At 44.2% G+C, this 19565-nt stretch overlaps 1 long non-coding RNA gene across 16 annotated transcripts in view; it reads right to left on the reverse strand.

The window, feature by feature from the left end:
• LOC135423696 (uncharacterized) overlaps nucleotides 1-19541 on the reverse strand; it is a 125460-nt gene extending 105919 nt beyond the window's left edge. For 12 of the 16 annotated variants that reach the window (XR_010434895.1, XR_010434898.1, XR_010434901.1 and 9 more), the window contains exons 1-2: nucleotides 14564-19509; nucleotides 10412-10508 (exon numbers count right to left, since the gene is read on the reverse strand). This is a non-coding gene — a long non-coding RNA (uncharacterized LOC135423696). Of the gene's footprint in view, nucleotides 1-10411; nucleotides 10509-14563 lie in introns of all 16 variants that reach the window. The other 4 variants (XR_010434889.1, XR_010434890.1, XR_010434891.1 and 1 more) reach the window with 4 other exon arrangements.
• Between the last annotated feature and the right edge of the window lie 24 nt (nucleotides 19542-19565).

Here is a 19565-nt window from a genome sequence, read left to right on the forward strand (position 1 = left end):
TACTTGCAGAAGATCCCCTGGTTCAGCCTCAGCCCAATCTAATTATCTGCTCAGTCACAGTATCCTCCCGTACATCAGGTCACACTGATAACACCAGTGTCTGAGAGTCACTCCGAGCTGATGGAGGGTTTAGCGTTCAGTTGTATGTCAGAAGTCGGCAGTGTCTGAGCTGTCGGTGATTTGCGCTGCTCATTAATTCAGGGAAATGAGATGGGGTGATTAGAGCTCTGCTCCTTAACCAGGCAACAATGAGGAGCTTACAGAAACTCCTTTAAAAGCAGGGAAGATGCCCTCAGGAAAAGAGTGGAGTTCGGTGCTGGGTAGGACAATTTCCCCAAGCAAAGAGAAGCAATAATGAACAGGGGGAAAAAATAATCCATCCTCTCAACCCACCAGAAGTCCTTCAGAAGGGGCCCCTTCCCTGCACCTCTCTGCAGCTGCTACTTACAAGTCGCTAGAAGCAAATCCTGAGACAAAATTAGCTTTTCCAAATGGCAAAACCAGAAGGTGGCAAACCGTGACATATTCCCAGGCTCATACACCAACAAAACATCCTGTAAGCAATTTTATTTTTTTTTATAAGGAAAATTTAGAGAACACAGGCTGGGAAAATAGCTACAGTCTTAATATGGATGAAAACTTCTACCCTAAAGTCCAATCACACAAATAAATAAATCAAAGCAAGTGACATTTCCTATTAACAATCTCCACTGGTTATTTTTGCAACTCTTGAGAAGCAAAATAGTAAAAAATACCAAACCCATTTTGCTAAGATGGTGAACAAATTGGATGCCTGTTAAGCTCTGATTGCTTCTTAAATATTTGGCTAGACAGGAATTTCTTGAAAGAAGGAAGTTTAAGGACTTTTCAGTCCGATCCTGTGAGACCTGAATGCAAAGCCCGCCTTGTAAAATATCCTACTGTTGTATAAAGTCTCACTAAATTAGCTTAATGACTGAAATTGGACTGATCTCACTGTGCCACCAGACTCAGAATCCAAATATGAAGTGTTCAGTCAGAGTCAGACCTCTCAGACTGCTCCAAACACTTCCCTCCCCCACTTTCTTTTTTTAAGTCCTTTTTTTTAATTCCAGTAAACATCACAGCATTGTTCCAGTGCCCCAGGATAATCCCAGGGATCAGGGGCCACTTGGATATCCAGATCAATTCACCCTCCAAACCTGCAGGTAAGTGAGCATACGTAAGTGCTGCACAGGTTTTGCTCGAGGAAAATGGATTATCCCAAGCTCTGCTGCTGCCTTTTCCCATGGTAATTTTGCCCCCGTAGGCACAATACCTTTGGAAATGCCTGTAATGGTTTATATTCAGGATGTAACAAACAGGGCAAAACAAGGGACATGCTAATGAAAGATAATTTTACTCTCTTGCAAAGAGAAAAGTCAAAAAACTCCTCCAGGCCACCCAAGATTACACTGCACAAGGAGCAGGTTTGGCAGCAGGAATGTTGCCACCAACTTCCCAGGACAGGTCACCCAGTTTCACCTCTGAGTCTCTGCATCTGAGTAATGGGTGTTTCTCAACGTCAAGATCAAGGCTCTTCAGGGTTTCAAAACCTTAAACCCTGCTGCAAGTACGTCACAAGAGCTATAAATAAATCTCCTCAAGTCCCCAAAACTCTCATGTCAGTATAATTTCAAATAAGCTTGGCCAGAAAATATCAGCTGCTCTGGGTTTGCATGTTTGGTTCTAATAGCACTGAATGCCTGGTAACAAGATGAAGAGCTCTTATAAAGAGAGACAAGCAGTGATAAATTGTATTATGTACTAATACCACCCTCATTGACAGCACTTATCTGCAGGACTAAGGTCTGCACAGACAAAGGGAGTTAAAAGCTCTGTTATCATCAGCAAGGGCTTTGGCCTCCCTGTCTGGCTTCTGGACCAGAGGGATTCACAGAGAGCTTCTGACTCCACTGAAGTCAATAAGAACATTAACTCCACTGGAACCAGTTTCCAGCTGCAGCACAATTGCTGTTTTACCTGTTCCACAGCAGAGGTTGGTAAGAAAACTACCGACCTCGAAGTACCAATTTTCCTGCAGTGGAGCCCTGCACTCACACACATTACAGACACTCCACACGTACTACTGTACCAGTTAAATCCTTCCTTTATATCAGCAACAAACCTGCAAAGTCTTTCTCTGTCCTCACATCTCTGGGACCAAGGTTATGCAGAAGGAGAGAGTTTGGCAGCACAAGAAAAAGCAGCAGTTCAGACTTGAATTTTAAACCACCTTACCTGCACTCTGATGTCCTTCTCAGTTAATCTCACAGGCTCAACTCTGCACCAACAGGCAGTTTACGTTTAAGTCTGGTCTATTCCGTCTCTTCTTACACGAAGCACTAAAAATTGATGGCTGAATGTGCTCCATCCCAGGCACTTCAGAGCACCAAGGTTTGACCTGAATTTTAAGTGTTACTGGAGTTAAAAAGAAAACAAACAAAAAACCCTAATCAAGCAAACAAAATCGGCTAAGTGAGATCAACACACGGTACGGAAGAAAGTAGCACCATGGTTTTTTTGGGAAAGAAAAGCAGCAGGGAACTAAGAGTGAAAACTGGGAGACAGTAAGAACACGTATCCCACACATGCAAGATATTGCTCTCAGCTGCTCAGGAACTCCGGGTTAAATACTCCTGCATGGCCACAGGTGTTACCAATAGGTGCAGAAATAAAGTGCCGATTTTTAAAGGGAAATCAACATATTCTTCTGATGAGTAAAACAACTTTAAGTCCTTTTTAACAGGAACATATTTAACTATCCCCCAAAATAATCTGAGCATTATTGAGACATCCCATAGCACTGCCGGGAGTTCATTTACCAATATCCTGCCCTCCTCTAGGATTTGTTTTTTAAGGTTGTCTTAGAGGTCTAAAGAAAAATCTAAGAGACTCCTATTACAAAAATATGTTTTCAAATTCCTGCTTTTAAATCGGCTGAATCTGCTTTGCATTGGGGTGTGTTATCTTTACCCTTTTCCTTCAGGTGAGGACCACTTTTATCCCAAGCTTTTCCCAGTGCTCTCCTGCAAGGACTTGAACACCCAGTTCTGTTTCTTGTCAGCAACTCCCAGCACTGCTGGTGCCCCTTCTCACCAGGCATTGGGAATCTGCTTCCTTTAGGGAAGGTAATGTACATGTGAGGTATTAAACATGTTAAAATGATTTGCTTTTGTTTTCCATCCCTCTATAAATGGCAACAGTGCTGTAGAGTTACCAAAACGTTGTTACAGAACACTAGCATTTTTCAGTATTCCCAGAAAAGCAGAGAACCTCTGCACCTCAGCAGAAGCTCTGCTTAACCTTAACCACTGACACTATCATTTGACAGCACCTTTCATTATCCCCCTTCTTCGAGGCTTGATGGTGTATCAGCTCATCAGCATAAAGAACAAAACTTCATTTACAAGACAAATACTGTAAACAAGAAATTAATTCAACAGACCCTTTATTTCAAATGAGAAGGCTGATGATAATTTCAGTGTTAAAAAAATCTCTTAATCCAGTAATTAAATTCTGTTCCACCAGATATAGTCAAGCATATGCTCTGCCTACACAGGGACTGATTAACTGACCCTCAGATGACATCATCCACCCATCAGTGGGGACAGAACTGTCCCACCTACATTAATGAGCATTCAGAGTCATTAATGAGCTCGAGATACCACGTCCTGCTGCAGGAAAGGAGAACCTACTCCCTCCTGCCCTGCTGAGCTCACCCCTCCTGCCACAGCCTTGTGCTGTCACCAGCCTCTCCCAGAGGTCCTCACTGCCGGGATGGAGCTCAGTGCTGTTCCCTGAGGCAGAGGAGTGATGAGAAGCACAGGATAAAGCTGGTGCTGCTGTCCACATTCCTGAGCTCCTCCAAACCTGCTCCCCCTGCAGCAGCTCAGGGCTGAGCCGTGTTTGTGGGCTGTGCAGGGGGAACGTGGCACGGCTCCAGCTGGTGCTGGACAGCAGAGCACAGGCTCTGCCCTGCACGGCTCTTTATCGAGATGGATGGATGGATAAAGCTCCAGCAGGAGCGTTTCAGCAGCCTGAGATGAGGGGCATTACTCACTGCTACTCTGGGCCCAGAGAGGGCCATCAATCTGTGCAAGGCAGGCAAACACCACACTCCCTGACCCTGAGCTGCCTTTTTCTCTTTCTGAGCCCACAAGCTCCGAGGAGACCAATGGGAGTGTGAACTTTAAAGGAATCCAGGACTGTGCCAATAATAACCAATCTAGACACAGCCCTCCATTCTCCCAGACAATCCATGTTAACACCCACTGCTGAAGTAGAAGACAGCTGGACATCCCTGGATCCTCTCACAGACACAGGACAACATCCATGGGCCATGGGGACCAAGAACTGCACATCTGGATCCCTGTGACATGGCTGGCATCCCATGGAACCAGAAATACAACAGTTTTAGTCTTTTTTTTCCCATAAATCCCCCCCATGAGAAGCATTTAAACTTTGACTCTCATCACTAACCCATTTTTTAACTTCCTTAAACAAGAAGATATAAAATAAACAAGGAGGATAGAAGAAAGAAACCAGTGAAGTTCTGTAGTTTAGAAAGCACAATTAAAATACAACAACCCCTTTTGGAAAAACTCTGAACACACATGCAGTCCTTTTGTATAATCAGTTTTTTGACAGCATTCTTAAACTAAGTGTGATCACTAAAAGTAACATTGAAATTAAAGAGCAAATATGTGGGGCTGAAGTAGGTTTCTCTACAACACTAGGGAAGGAGAACTGAAGATGTTGGTCAGGATGAAAGGATTTTGTTTAAGAACACATGTACTGCTTTGTAGCTGGGAAAAGAAAAATTGATTTTCCAGACACTGCTGTAAAACATGCCAAGAACCCAGAGTAAACCAAAGAAAGCACAAGCTACAACTGGATAATAAAGCATCCAAAATTTTCCATGTGTGCCCATTTATGGGAGGAAGAAATTACCCTACATTTAACTTGGCTCCCTCTGGCACAGCTCAAAAGACAAGAAACATTTATAGAAAGCAGAAATAAGTATTAAAACAGAGAATCATCAACAGGGAGGAGCTGATGAGCAACCTGAGCTCAGAAACCCAGATGAGCTTGGCACTGAGCAGCAGCCACAGCAGAAACCCCTGAGAGCCCAGGAGTGGAGCCTGATGGGCAGTAAACAGGAGGGAAAGGAAAACTCCTTCTGGATGGAAACCCCATTCTGATGACTGAGGTGACAGGAAATATGGCTATGTTAAAATATTGTGAGTCTATTTATTATTCCAGAGCAAGACAGGTGCCTATCAGGGACCCTTCACTGAGCTCAAGGAACTACAATGATTTACACTGGTATTCCTTCAGATTACACTGGGTAATAATCCTTTTTTAGGCACATTTTTTAACTCATGCTACAAGTGATACAGCCAGATAAATGCACACTACCCATGCATATAAAGAGCAGGTTATTTTTTACCTGGGTTGTCCAACACTGCTATGACCTCACACATCAGTGAAGATCCCAGAACTGAAGAACATCCTGTATTTTCAGTAACCCAGAGCCACTAATATTCCCAATGTAAATCTGCCAGTCACTCACAGGCTAAAGATTTCTAATATAGCTAATTAATGTAGAAGTATAAACTGTGTTTCCATATAGTCAGTAATTTTAAGGTACTTAGGCCCTGAAAGAGGCAGACAGGCACACACTGGAATGTTCTGAGGTATCTACCACTTACATTATATACAAAATTACATTCAAGTAATCACCCTAATGTTAAGAGGAAAGCTGACTTGAACTACTGTTGTTCTACTCTCCATATCTGGCTTTCAAAGTGACTGATAAACTATCCTTAATTTTGTTGCTGGCCAAAAAATATGGCACCTGATTTAGTATTGATTTGTTCATTGTTATTAGAGCAAGTACAAAAGCACACACACCCCCTCAGGAAAAGTTGTAAAAACCAATGTGAGGAGCAAAAAAGAGCATGATGACCTGAGGGAGATGCCCAGCCCTCAGCAGTGAGGAAGAGGAAGGCTCAGGGAGAGCTGTACAGGACTGTCCTTCACATCACCAAGTGTCACTCCTGAGAACAGACCACGGCTTTTGAACCCAGACTAAATAATTCAACTGAAATGATGACAGTAGCAGCCCAATTAATTACTCACAGGTGCCTATAAAATGTTTCAGAACATTTTTCTCAGTTTCAGACATGCAAACCACCTCAGTGGGTAACACTCCCCCCTGATTCCCAACGTGGAAATACCCCACTGCCTCCAGGATCACAGAATTAAAATGTTGAGCATATTCTCTTCCCTGGGGAACACTTGATGCCTTTCAATATTCCAGTTTTATATTCATTATTAATGCTTTCCAGATCATTTCTCAAGCTAATAGCTCCCCGATTACACATAACCTTAGTAACTACTAAGAGTAGGGAGAAGCTTATTACAGTAATAGTCCTGGACACATCCATTTCCCATACATAAAGGACTTAGTGACACAGTCATCTGAGTCTTTCAGTTTTATACAAGTGATCCCAAGCAAAAAGAAAAGTAAAAAGAGGAAAAATTTGCTTCTGACAAGTGATAACTGTTCAGCAAAATATCTGAAAGCAGGGCCTTTCCTGGCACTTACCTGTACCCCTGGGAGCTGTGCTGGACAAGGGGCACCAGAAATGGCCACTCTCTGTTTCCATCTCAGGTACCTGAGATGTGAACCAGCACATCAAATCTGACACATGAAGTGTCTCACCCTGCAGCACCAAGGCTGTGTGTGCAATGCAGGACACTGGAGGTTTGCTGCTCTGGACCCAGAGGTGTAGAAAAGCTCTAAATAGGATAAAACAGAAACCACTGAAAGATTTCTGGAAACCTACTTAAAAATCTGAACTGTATTTGTTTTATTTTCAGTTTACCTTCTACATCACTAAATGAACAAAGATTGCCCAGAATGTGCATAATCTGCAGTGGGGCCTCAATCAGCCCCTTCATTTGCATGTTTTACTTTCAACTTCTGAGGTACCTTTTTATGCAGAGAAAAATAAAAGTTACTTTCAGTCTCCTTAAGCCCATTTTTGTACTTTTCCATGATAAATTATTCTTTTAATTTGGAGTCTGGGAAAGAAAGCTATTTTCTAAAGGCTGGAACCTCATTTTCAAAGTAAAATGAAATCATCCAGTTCCACAAATTTAGAGTTTTTTGTAAGTATAAATCTCTGAAGAAATAGTAGTGGAGCTGTTGTTCAGACCCAGTGCAGCAGGTAGTGATGGTAACGAGCCCAACAATGACAGAACCAAGCAGAGATAATTCACCACACATCTCTTTTTATTATTGCTGCTTGAAATGTCCCTGGTCTCTATAGCAGCACTGCTGTGGATAAATATTTCCTTTGTTTCCCTTCATTCTGTAGGTAAATTTACCTTTTCCTCTTTAGATAGCAACTGTTCTCCCAGACACCGACTGTCATGTGGGCCAAATTCATTCTGGAGTGAACCTTACATCTTCCAAGAGGTTTAGTCAGGAAAGTATTCGATTAAGCACATTTAAAGTGAACCTAATTCTGTTATCTTTATTCTGCTTTAACAGAAAGGGCTACAGGTATAATAAAAACTAAATCTATGGGCAAGTACGACCAGAATCAACCCCAGATATTCTGAACTTTGGGAGAATGTGGTCCAACATTCACTTCTCCAAGTGTTTTGTGATTTACCTCACTTAGCCCTGAGCTAGAAGGTAACATTTTGCAGAATTTGGGCCTTAGGATGTTGTATGGCACAGCTGGAGCAATTCCTGCCCCCAGGAATCACACTGTCCAGAGTAGCTGTTGTGATTACAGCCAGTGACTGGGAGTGGCACGAGGATACTGTTCATTCCATATCTAACCCAGAGACAGAGGAGTTCAGGAGAGGATCCAAGGAATGCCCCAGGACAAACAGCTCTGCCCATGGGAAGCCCTCAGGACATGGAGTGCTGCTCAGGACCATGGCAATGTGCCTTACTCACTGTCTCCTGGGACAGCAGGACCAGAGAGACACCACAAGCTGCTTGGCCATGGAGTTGCTCAGCTCTGCTCCAAACACCACACGGTGTTTCATGTCTCCTCCTTGCTCAATGGATTATCCTCTGGCATCCTGCCACCTTTGTCATAACTGATTATAATTTCAACTTGATGAAAACCTTGTTCTGAGTCACAGCAGGGAGTAACTGCATCATTGGAGAGGTTTCATTTATACCTGCCAAACTCCAGGCATACACTGCACTGAGAAAGGACTGGAAATGGTGGGTACAAACAAATTACTCCTGCTGGAAACTTCAAATGTGCCATGACTAAACACTCAGTCTTGATGTCTTCATTTTAGTATGTAAATGATGCAAACAATAAGACAATTCCATATTCAAGAGGGGTGCAGGTAACTCTGGGACTGATGTGATGGGTCTCTTGAAATAAGAGTTATTTTCTGGAGGGTATTTTCAGAGGTATTAGGAATTGGTTGAAAATGCAATGCAGTGTGCCCATGGCAGCACACTAAGATATGCTAGAGGAGACTGGCAAGAAATCTGCCATAGGAGCACTCACAGGGAATACAACAGAGCTTCCTCTGGGATATCACCAGGAGCTGGAACTCCAGACAGCATAGAAGATAATAGGAAAGTTTTTCCTGCCCAAAGTAGCAAGAATGAGCATTCATGGTGGAATGCTGCAAGACTGCAGTATCACTGGAGGGTGAGTCTCAAAGCCTGAGGGCAACAGAGCAGGTAGGAATGGGCTGTGGGATGAACAGGTGGAAATGGGCTGTGGGATGAACAAGGAAGGAATTCTGCTCTTCCAGAGAGGACCGGACAGACCCGGCCCCGCATAGTGCACTAGGGCTGCAGCTCTGTGTGCAGATAAAACCATTGCATCAGCTCTTAAAGAATAGCTGTTGCTCACAGCAGGATCCAGAAGCTTTTCCCAGGAATTAGAAAATTTATCCATGTACTCAGAATGAAGACATACTCTGACTGCAGCAAATAATTATTCCTGCCCACAATATAGCATCAGAGAGGGAAGTTTGTTAGGGAAGTTTTAACAAGTCATTATGTGATGGCTTTCAGAGAAGAGCTAATTGGATGTGTCTCCAGGTCCCTGACTAAGTGGTATTACTTCCAGCTAGAGAGGAAAAGACCAACTGTAATTCCTGTAATTAAAAATAAAATCAGTGTGTACTCAGCCTCCTTCTAACAGACCACAAACCCATAACGACAAGCATTTGTCAGCTGTACAATTCCACCACTGAAATTTGATCTACAAACCCATCTCTGGGCATGGTGGCAGTGTCTCAGTGCAGATGAGCTTGGCTGATCCCTGGAAGCAGAGCAGTCCTGTTCCACCGAGCTCCCAGCAGGGACAACACTGTCCCTCCCATCTCAGCGAGGGTCAGCGAAGGACACTGAGCAGCCACCCCCTGCTCTGGCCCCAGGAGGGACAGAGGGACAACTGTGCAGGAGCCAGAGGGGATTTCTCTTTGCTCAGTGATGGGAAAGTCTCAGGATGGCAGGGCAGCCCACTGCAGACACCACTTGTAAACTGCTGATGTGTTAATTAAACAAATCCCCATTAGCCAGAGACAGGCTCCACAGCTGCAAACATAACCTGCTCCTTTTGGCCTCAGAGCACAGCCCATAAAGGGCTATAGCCCAAATATAACCTTAATGCTGCCTTAGAAGGGCTTGTCTTCATATAAACAAGGCAAATGGGATTTATACCAGACCCTTGAAGAGAACTGGACCCAACCAGCCCATCAGCTTGCAGTGTTCGGAAAGCCGTGGACATCCTGTGACTTTCTTCTTGTGTTTGTTTTGGCAGATGAGTTTAACAAAATGCCAAAGATGAGAAAAAACAATCCTAATCTTCCCTTTGCTGGAGATAATCAGCTTCAGGGTCTCACCTCCACTGTATTTCAAAAGAAAGTAACTCTAGAAACTGACTCTTCACATGCTGCTTGTCTTGCTATAACTATGTCAGCCTGTGAAATTCTTACAGAAATACCAGTGCAGCCTGAGCTAATTTATTCCTTTTCCTTCTTGGTTGTGTCTATAGTGGCGTAGAGAGAGACTGGACAACACTGACATAACTAGTTCAATTTTCTCAGGTACTGACAGCTGTAAAGCCATAAACCAAGAATAATGAGACTGCAAAACAAACACAACCAGAATTCAGTACAAAACACCCAGAAGTATATCCATAAAAACAACTGACTGAATTAATTATTAAAGTAATTTTATACACTCTACACTACAAATTGCAGAACTACCTAAGTGACTCCAAACTATCCCCAGTGAAGCAATTTTGAAAATCCCCCACTGCAATTACATTCTGTTCTACATCCCCTGGACATGAAACACTTTCCACAAGAGCACAGTTAAGTCACTTACCGAAATACAGGAGATGGTATCTCTCCACCACACACTGAGTTGATGTTCCAGTGCCCATTTTCCAATTAAATTGGTCTGCTGCACTTTATTTGACTGTCTGACAGAAAAAGAGTAATGGCCAAGAACTCATTAATATCTTTTTATCGGTCCACCAACTGCTAAACTAAGATTTGATCAGCAATGAAATCAGACCTTGGTATAATAATGACATCACATTGCAGAGATTATACAGAGACTGAAAATATGGAGATTTGTCTTATATTTCTATAAAATAAAATAAACCTTTACCTTCTGTAGTCCTAGAACACCTGCAGATACAGGAGAGTGGAATGACCTTAAGCTGTATTTGTTCCTCCAGGGGAACTACCCATTCGTGAGTTATTTCAACAAATTTGTCATGATAGTGCTGCTTTCACTATTTTATGAGAGGAATAACAAATGCTAACATTGTTCTTCAATTCCCAACAGCCACAAGATCCAACAGAGGAGTCAGCTGTTCAGTGTACACACCCCAAATCCCCTTCTTTGCCAGATTAAACACAGAAGTGGCAAAAAGGACAGATTTATTGGGCTCATGCTGGAAAATTACTCCTCTTTATTTGTTTGGTGGCAGCCTCCAGGACCCCGAGCAGTGGGGCTGGTCCTTGCTGTCTGAGGACAAACAGAATTCAGTGCTAATGAAACCACACGATGCTCAAAATTTGAAGCCAAAATCCAGGCCAAGAAAGAAAGAACCATGATCACCTGTGAACTTCCACTCTGCCCACACTGTGCCAGAAGATGAGCAAAAGCTCTGAGTGCTACAGGACTTTCAGAGCAAGGGCTACAAAAGAGCCTCAGAGTCTATTTGAGATCTTGTTCAGGATTTATCTGTGAGCCCACACCAGTTTTCCTTGGATCTGAGGGAGTTCTGACAGGAATTTCAATGGAGACAACAAGCAGAAATTTGCCATGACCAAACTGCAAAGGTGTGCAGCTGGTGGGTTCCTGTCAGGAACTAGAGCCAGGCAAAATTATAACCAAACAGGAAATGTCAAAAAATAATATTTATTTTCAGAGAAATTAATGAGCTTCAGAAGTTCAGTAAATATGAATGACTAATGCACAGTAACCCACCAATGAAGAACCTGATTTTACTCTTATGATTTCTACAAGAATTATTTTTAGAGTAATATTTCGTAAACTTAATAAGAAGGAAAAGAATCTTATTAAGCAGAAAGCTGGTCTACATTTTGTGGCAATTTTGCTCTAAGCAAGACATACAGCTGAACAATAATTAGGTATAATAACTGTATTATGCATGTCTTGCTTCTTGTATATGAGGTTCCATTTCTGAATTAGAAGAATCACACATTGGTTTAACTTTGAATTTATCTACATTGACTTTTTCCACATGCTAAGAAAACTAAACCTCTCCATGAGATACCTTGCCTGGACTCCACTGTATTTTCTTTTATTAACTGATAATAATTTCAGGAGCTATTGAATCATAATAAGATGAAAGTAATAATCTGAATTTAGCAATAGAGATGTTAAGGTTCAGCATATAGCCATGAAAGTGCATGGGAGATTTAATTATCAATTTAGAAAGCAAACAGTAGTGCTGTATACTTTTCGAAAAAAAGAGAGTAACCCAGAGGGAAGTTTTAGAAGCAGAGTCAAAAGCATTTATTTCAGAGCTACATACACCTAAAAAGTAACTAGTTCTTTTATTATTTTGAGTGGGCAGAGCTCACTCTATTCCATCTATCTGAGGTCATTCCTTCCACGGGATGCAAAACCGCCCTGTGAGGCTCCATAGGAAAACATGGCCTTGCTCACAGAGAGCAAAAACCCCACAGTCTGGCTCCAGGTCAGAGGGACTACTCTAAATTGTCATTAGAGACCATTAGAGACCATGGAATCATGGAATGGCCTTGGACACTTCCAGAAATGGGGCAGCCACAGCTTCTCTGGGCAATCTGTGCCAGGGCCTCCCCACCCTCACAGGGAAGAACTCTTTCCCAGTATCCAACCTAAACCTCCCCTGTGTCAGTTTGAAGCCATTCCCCCTGTCCTGTCACTCCATGCTCTTGTAAAAAGATGTGGAATTACAGTGAGCCCTGGGAAGCAGAGCAGTGGTGGATGGTGAAAAGCTCTATCCCTAGAGCCAGACTGCACTTCCCCACCCAGATTCCTGGGTTACCACTGCCAAATATTTCTGCTTTGTTTGTTTGTTTGTTTTCTCTCTACAGAGCTTCAACCACTCATGAAGTCTTTTAAATCAAAAGTGCACTGCACAACTTCAAGCCCATAATCCAGCAAAGCTCACACACCAATGGACCCACTAGGCAGGACACTGATGGATCTGCCAGGCACCATCCCATGGGGACAGCAGGACACTGGATGGATCTGCCAGGCACCATCCCATGGGGACAGCAGGACACTGGATGGATCTGCCAGGCACCATCCCATGGGGACAGCAGGACACTGGTGGATCTGCCAGGCACCATCCCATGGGGACAGCAGGACACTGATGGATCTGCCAGGCACCATCCCATGGGGACAGCAGGACACTGATGGATCTGCCAGGCACCATCCCATGGGGACAGCAGGACACTGATGGATCTGCCAGGCACCATCCCATGGGGACAGCAGGACACTGGTGGATCTGCCAGGCACCATCCCATGGGGACAGCAGGACACTGGTGGATCTGCCAGGCACAGCCACGTGGGCACAGCAGCCCATGAGCAGCACAGCCAACAGCAAGAATCTTGTCCTCACACCACACACCAGCACCTGCAGAGTTTGGGTACTCAAGAGTTTCCACTGTTCCACCTGGTGCAGCAGAGGTGGGAAATTCCTGTGCAAACGCCCACTCAGAGACTTCCCCCTGGGATTTGGGGCTGCAATTATAGGAATGACTGAGCTCCGCACAGAATTATCTGCATGTCCCACTGAGCCTCTCAGGGCCTGTTTTGCCACTTATTCTCCAGCTGATTCCCTTTCCAAAGGGAAGGTTTCCAGCAGAGAACGCGTGCAGGTTTTGTTATTGAAAATGTTCTGCTTTGCAGACACAAGAAAGTTCAGAGTGAAAATAAGCCCAGACTGCACAGGAATTCCACTGGTGTTGCAGAGGAGCTCTCTGCCCCATCTCCCAGTGTCTCATCCACTGCCTACTGGTGCCATTGCAGCCAGAGACAGGAGGGGAGAAAACAGCCTCAGAGGAGGTTCAGGTTGGACATCAGGAGGAATTTTTTCATGGAAAGGGTGTATTCTCCAGTATGTGAGTTACCTGCTCACTTAAACAGTACAAATTCTCCAGGTTATAATTTACTGGGTAAAATTGGAAAGGATGAGGTTGCTCTGGATGAAAAACATCAGGATTAAGCCTTTATTGTGTTTATTTGCAGAAATAATGAAATGTAAATCATTTCAATTCTACTGTATGCCCCCAGCTTTTAGTAACAGCAATTACGGGAGTCATGCATGATGGCTTTTGCCTAATAGATTTTTCCTTTATACTATCAAAATCATTTTAAAAGCTGCAACACAAAATATATTATTGTTTGAATCAAAAGTATTATGACTAAGATAATTATTTCACATCCAGTGAATGTATCACGAGTATTAAAAATCGACTGAGCTAGAAAAAGAAATGTAATGGAAGTTCATCTCTTCTTACCTATATTTTTGAACAGAAACAAATGCCTGAAAACTGTGTGCCTGGTCACCTCTGGTGACATTTTGGCAGTTTGAGCAATCTATCATCAGGGAACCGGTAAATTTAGTTTGGAACTAAGGACCCTCTCGCCCTTGAAGTGTTTCATGGCACAGGTTCTGTTCTCAACCAGGGCCATCTGACCTCTCTGTTTCTTTTTCCTGCCCATAAATTCAAAAGGGCTGACAGTAAAAGGTTGTTAATTTGAGAGACTCCCATTCAGATTGAAAGGCAGTAGAAGGGAATGGCTGAGCCCAGATTTCTCCAGTTTCCTTGCAGAGGGCTTGGAGTCGTGTGTGCATCAGTCAGGTGCAAACCCACGACCCCAGACCCACATGTACACCCTAGGAATACACCCACATGTTTTCAGTGCCTGAACACAGAAGAAGAATGATGATTTTCTTTGACTAATCTGAGGCAGATGCAGTAATGAAGTATTTAGGAGCATTACCCATTCTTACTCATGAAGCTGAACAATACTGCTGCTGAAGCACATGCTTGGGAAGGCATTTCTCTTATCCTTGCAAGGCTCTTTCAGTTCAGTAACCTGAAAAAAAACCGTACAGTGTTTTTGGAAGTCTACCAGAGCCATGATAAATAATCCACTGTCCCTGATAGTTTCAATACAGCAGTTCCCTGAAACTCATTTCAGCCCAAGAACCTTCCTATCCTGTAAACACTATCACTGGTCTTGTTGGTACACGATAGAAATTAATTATTTAAACACAGTTGAAGTTCTGCATTTTACCAAATATTTTGGAATGTTGATAGTTTGAAGCTGATTCTCTGTTTTGTGCCATAGCCACAGTTGTACACTTCAGCTGCAAAGGAATCCAGTGCCACAAGAGTCACCTGCAGGAGGAAACTCTCCTCTTCAGCCTTTGCTAGGGAGGTAATCACACATTTAGATTAGGCAGGAATTTTGCAAAACATGCAAAGTGTATGCATGCAGAGATTCCTCTCCTCACTCATGCACTTACAGGATTTTCCAGGGTTGGATGCAATCTGGATGGGAGCAGAGGGTTGCACAGCCAGGCACTTGAGATACAGCATTAAGCTGAGCAAAAAAAGCTGCAAAGGTCAAACCAAACCCCTGCAAGGCTGTTTGAGCACATCCACACCTCTGTATTCTTTTAAATTAAAAAGAGTTTTCTGCCCAGCCATGCTCCTGACTTCTTTCTGTTCATTCCCTGTTCATTTCCCAGTTTCTTTGTAGAGTAAGAGTTTATGTTGGTTCTGGTGCCCTGCCCACCAACGGATCCTACTCAGACACTTCCCAGCAGCTCACAGGTACCAGCACACACTCTCCAGCCAAGGATCTGCAGAGGGAATATGGGGGAGGTTGGCAGCACGAGGTACTGGAGTAAAATCTCAGGAGATTGTAAATTAATTTTAGTCACATCGGCCACCTTGCAAACATAAACAGCACATCTCCAGGGCTGCAGATGGAGGAGGGATGTGTTACTCCTCGCTCCCTCAGTGCCACGACTAACACGACACGACGTGCAGGAGCTCGTGCAGGAGCTCCCCCGGGGGATTTGCAGCAAGGACAAAGAGGCAGAAGAGGAGAAGAGCCTGGTTCTGCCCATGCACGGGCACAAAACTCCCAGAAAACTGTACAAGGAAAGAAGCTGAAGGAAAGCTTTTCTCCAAACACAAACATCTGAGGATTTGTTTAGTGATTAAAGGTGACAGAAAGATGTCTAAATTTAATCCCCTCTGTGCTGCAGACCTTCTGTGAGCCAATGCAAGTGATTCCAGGTGGGATCCTGCTGACCAGATGTGAGCAGCAGTGCCAGAATTCCTTGGGATTCCCTTTACACTGAATTGGGCTCTGATTCACCCGTGGAGACAGACTCAATTTATTCTCATACCTTAACGTGAGCAACCACATTTGCTCAAATGCATCTCAAGTGGCAACAAAGGGAGCATAAAGTGATTAAATTACCTTACCTCAAGCAAGGCAGGTGAGGAAATCTTTAGCATTCCTTGGAAAAAGGCACCAGACCCAAACACACCAGGACCTGGTCCATGTCCTCGAGGGCAGCAGCACCAAGAGCTCTGAGACACACTTGGAACAGCAATTCTGAGGCTTTTAACCAATTTCTTCTGGCTGACAGAAGGTACCTTGGGCTTTGTCATGTGGTTTTTCTGAGACCTTTCTGAACCTCTTTGCAGCAGTGTCTGTGCTTTCCACTTCCACCCTAACACTTTGCATATACCTCACATGGCATCCTTAAAAGGCAAAACCATTAAGTTTTCTGGGACCAGGTGAATAATTTGCCATCCATTATTTCTTCAAAGAATTTTGCTTCTGTCTCTGTAAACAGAGTTCTCAAGCAGATAGCATTTGTGTATTGTATTCAATAGGTGAAATTTTCTGATGAATAAGTTCTGTGAATAATTCTTGGTCATAGCTTGGTTTTGGAAAATTCTCACCTTTCAGCCATGTGGATATTTAAGTTCTGTTTATAAGAGAGGAATTTAGCTTCCTGTTTTGTTTGGAAAGTGAGAGGTGAAAGGTGCTGTGAAGTTGGAATACCTTGTTTGCTGGCAGCACTGCTCCTGACTGCAGAATGATGATGGAATTATCTGTAAAAGCCAGAGAAACCCATAGAACAGGATTTCAACATCAACAATCAAAGGAACAGAAGGAAAAGCAGCCGCAGGCTGTAAAAGTAATAAAAGTGGGATTGAAATTTTTCTCTGTGGCAGTACCAGTTCCTCAAGGAGCACAGAGCAGTAAATTTACTCTGGAAATCCTGGGCCAGTCCACCATGCAGTCAGGTTATCCCTGCAGGAAAACTGAGAGTGTACTCCTTGGGACCCTCAAGGGCAGGTATCACTTCTGCTTCCCACAAGAATTCTGTGCTCATGAAGGATGCAGGCAGACATGCCTGAAGAGGGAAGAGCTCCATTTGCCAGGACAGATTTAATATTGGCCACAGCCAGTGATCTCACACCTGACTCCTCATGTCTGTGAAATCCTTGACCTCAACTGAATCTGCCAGGCAAGGGTCCAAATGAGGTGATGAGTTCTACAGTGAGTCCCAAGCAAATTGCAGGACATTTATATTTACACTGACCATCGAGTAATAACAATTTTCAGTCATTATTGCTCAAAGCTGGATTTGAAAACTGCTTACTTGCCATGGATAGTTCTGCTCTCTGTGTGTCTCCATGAGCTGCTCTTGGTCTCCAGATGGAAACGAGACCCTGATCACAGAGGTGATTTAGTAAAAAAGATCTGCATTAATCATAAGGGGTGATAATGAGTTCTCTTTTTATGCCTCTTCCTGGAAGGATCAGTGTAACCTGATGGGCAACCAGGAATCACTGAAATGTGGGCTGGTAAATGAAGGTGACTGGGAGTCTTCCCTGCCCCAGGCATGCAACAGCCAGTCCTGAGAGCTGCTTGTCTAATCTTTTCTTTAAATCTTCACTGAACAGATTTACAACCTCCTGAGATTTCAGCTACTAGCAGGATAATCGTTTTGTCTTGTTTGTTTGTTTTTTTTCCCTGATATCTAAAGTAACCTCCCTAATGCACTTTAGCAAATTGCTTTTTATCCCGTCATTTGTGGTCACAGAATAACTGTTTACTGTCATCTTTATAAATGTGTTTATATGTTTGAAGACAGTTGCCATGTCCTTATATTGTGTTTTCTTTCCAGATCAAATAAAAAATTCCAGCTTTCCTCATAGCTTACATTTCTAAGCCTCTTACACTTTCGGTTGCTATTCTCCTATCTGGTTTGCCTACATCTTTCTTTAAGAGTGAGTGTAATGCTTGAAACTGGATAGAGTGCTCCAGCCAAGCCTGGCTGGTGCTAAATGGAACAGAAATAACGCCCTCTGATGTCTTACAGCTGATCCTCCTGCTACAGAGCTCGGAGCAGCACGGCTGTTCTGCAGCACCGCTCAGGCTGCGAGCCACTCCAGTCCCGAGGTTCTCTCTCCTCTGCAGTGTTCTTGCCTAACTAATAGCCCTCATCTGACACGGGATATCCCTTCTTTGTGGCATACTACAGAATTTTTTTCTCCTGGAATTTCAGTGTGCGGAGTTCAGACTGGCTCTGCAGTGTGTCAGGGTCATTTTAAATCTCAGCCTCGCACTCCGTGCTGGAATCACTGCAAATGTAGTAAAAGTGCTCTCCGTTCTATCACCCAAGTTGTTACAGAAAACTAACCAAAACTGTTCCCAGATTATTCCCTGGGAGATCCTACTTAATATGTCCTTCCCCTTTGACAGCAAAGACTTTTAAACACAGACTTTCATCAACGAGATTATTACAGACTGTCGCACAAAAGCCAAAACTCTTGTTCATGGCACCGTGATCAGTAAAACCAGTCACCTCTCTGCTGCAGATAAAGGCTGAGAGCCTGCTAAGAAACCTTTCCAAAGCCAAGTACAAATCATATGCAATATCAGGGAGAAGCAGCCCAAGCTGACAGCCCATCGCTGACAGCCCTCTACACAACTGCTGTTCAACAGCTACAGCTCAGGAATATCAGCACGACTGTTTCTGTGTGCCCACACGATTCTGAACCACAGTCCAATTTAGTTTAGAAAAAAAGGAGGTATTTTTCTAAAATTACCATAGTATAGATTTTTCATTTGTATTGCCATGGCAACAAAGGACTTTGCCTGAAATGAGACCCCGCAGTGCTCCGGGTGAAGTGCACAATGCTCACAGGGAGAGACACCCCTTGCCCCACTGAGCTTAGAGGTGACTGTCACCGTTCTGCACGGAGGTGCAGATCACTGCAGGGAATTCCATCCAGGAGCAGTGCCTCGGCAGGGAAGAGAAACCAGAGCTCAGGAGTATGATGGTCTCCACACCCACCGGGGACAACAGCAAACGGGATGGGAATAGCTTGCACTTTTTAGTGTGTGACAGACCTTGAGCTGCCGGTGACTCCCTAACCCTGGCACCAAGATGTAATTCACTGCCTTAAATCCACACAGAGTAACTTCCACCCAGACGACAAACAAATTTCATTAAAAAGTAGAGATACGGAATACTCCCCAGATCTCTGACAATGAATCAGGCTGTTAATTGCCGCTGGACGCTGCAAGGGTGCCTCAGGAATAAAGCACAGGTTTGGCTCTCCTGGAGCCACTGCTGTGGATCGGGGGGAGAGCCGTGATACGATTTATACTTTACTGGACACCTGCAATCCCCCTTCCCCAGCCAGCAATCACAATTCCCCCGGAACGGGCGAAGCCACAGAAGTTTTCCCGAGGCTGCCCAGCCCGGGACGCCACCTGTGCGCAGCCGGGGCTGCCCGAGCGGGGCCGGGGCTGCGGGGGCTCCTCCCGGCCCGGCCCGGCCCGGGGCTCCTCCTCGGCGCCGGGAGCTCCTCCTCCTCCTCCCCCGGCCCCGCCGGCCGGTCCGTGCGGAGCTGCGGGTGCCGCGGCCGTTCGGCGCCATGCGGGGGGCCGGGGCTGC

This window comes from Pseudopipra pipra, chromosome 17, assembly GCF_036250125.1.
Source record: "Pseudopipra pipra isolate bDixPip1 chromosome 17, bDixPip1.hap1, whole genome shotgun sequence".
NCBI lineage: Eukaryota > Metazoa > Chordata > Aves > Passeriformes > Pipridae > Pseudopipra > Pseudopipra pipra.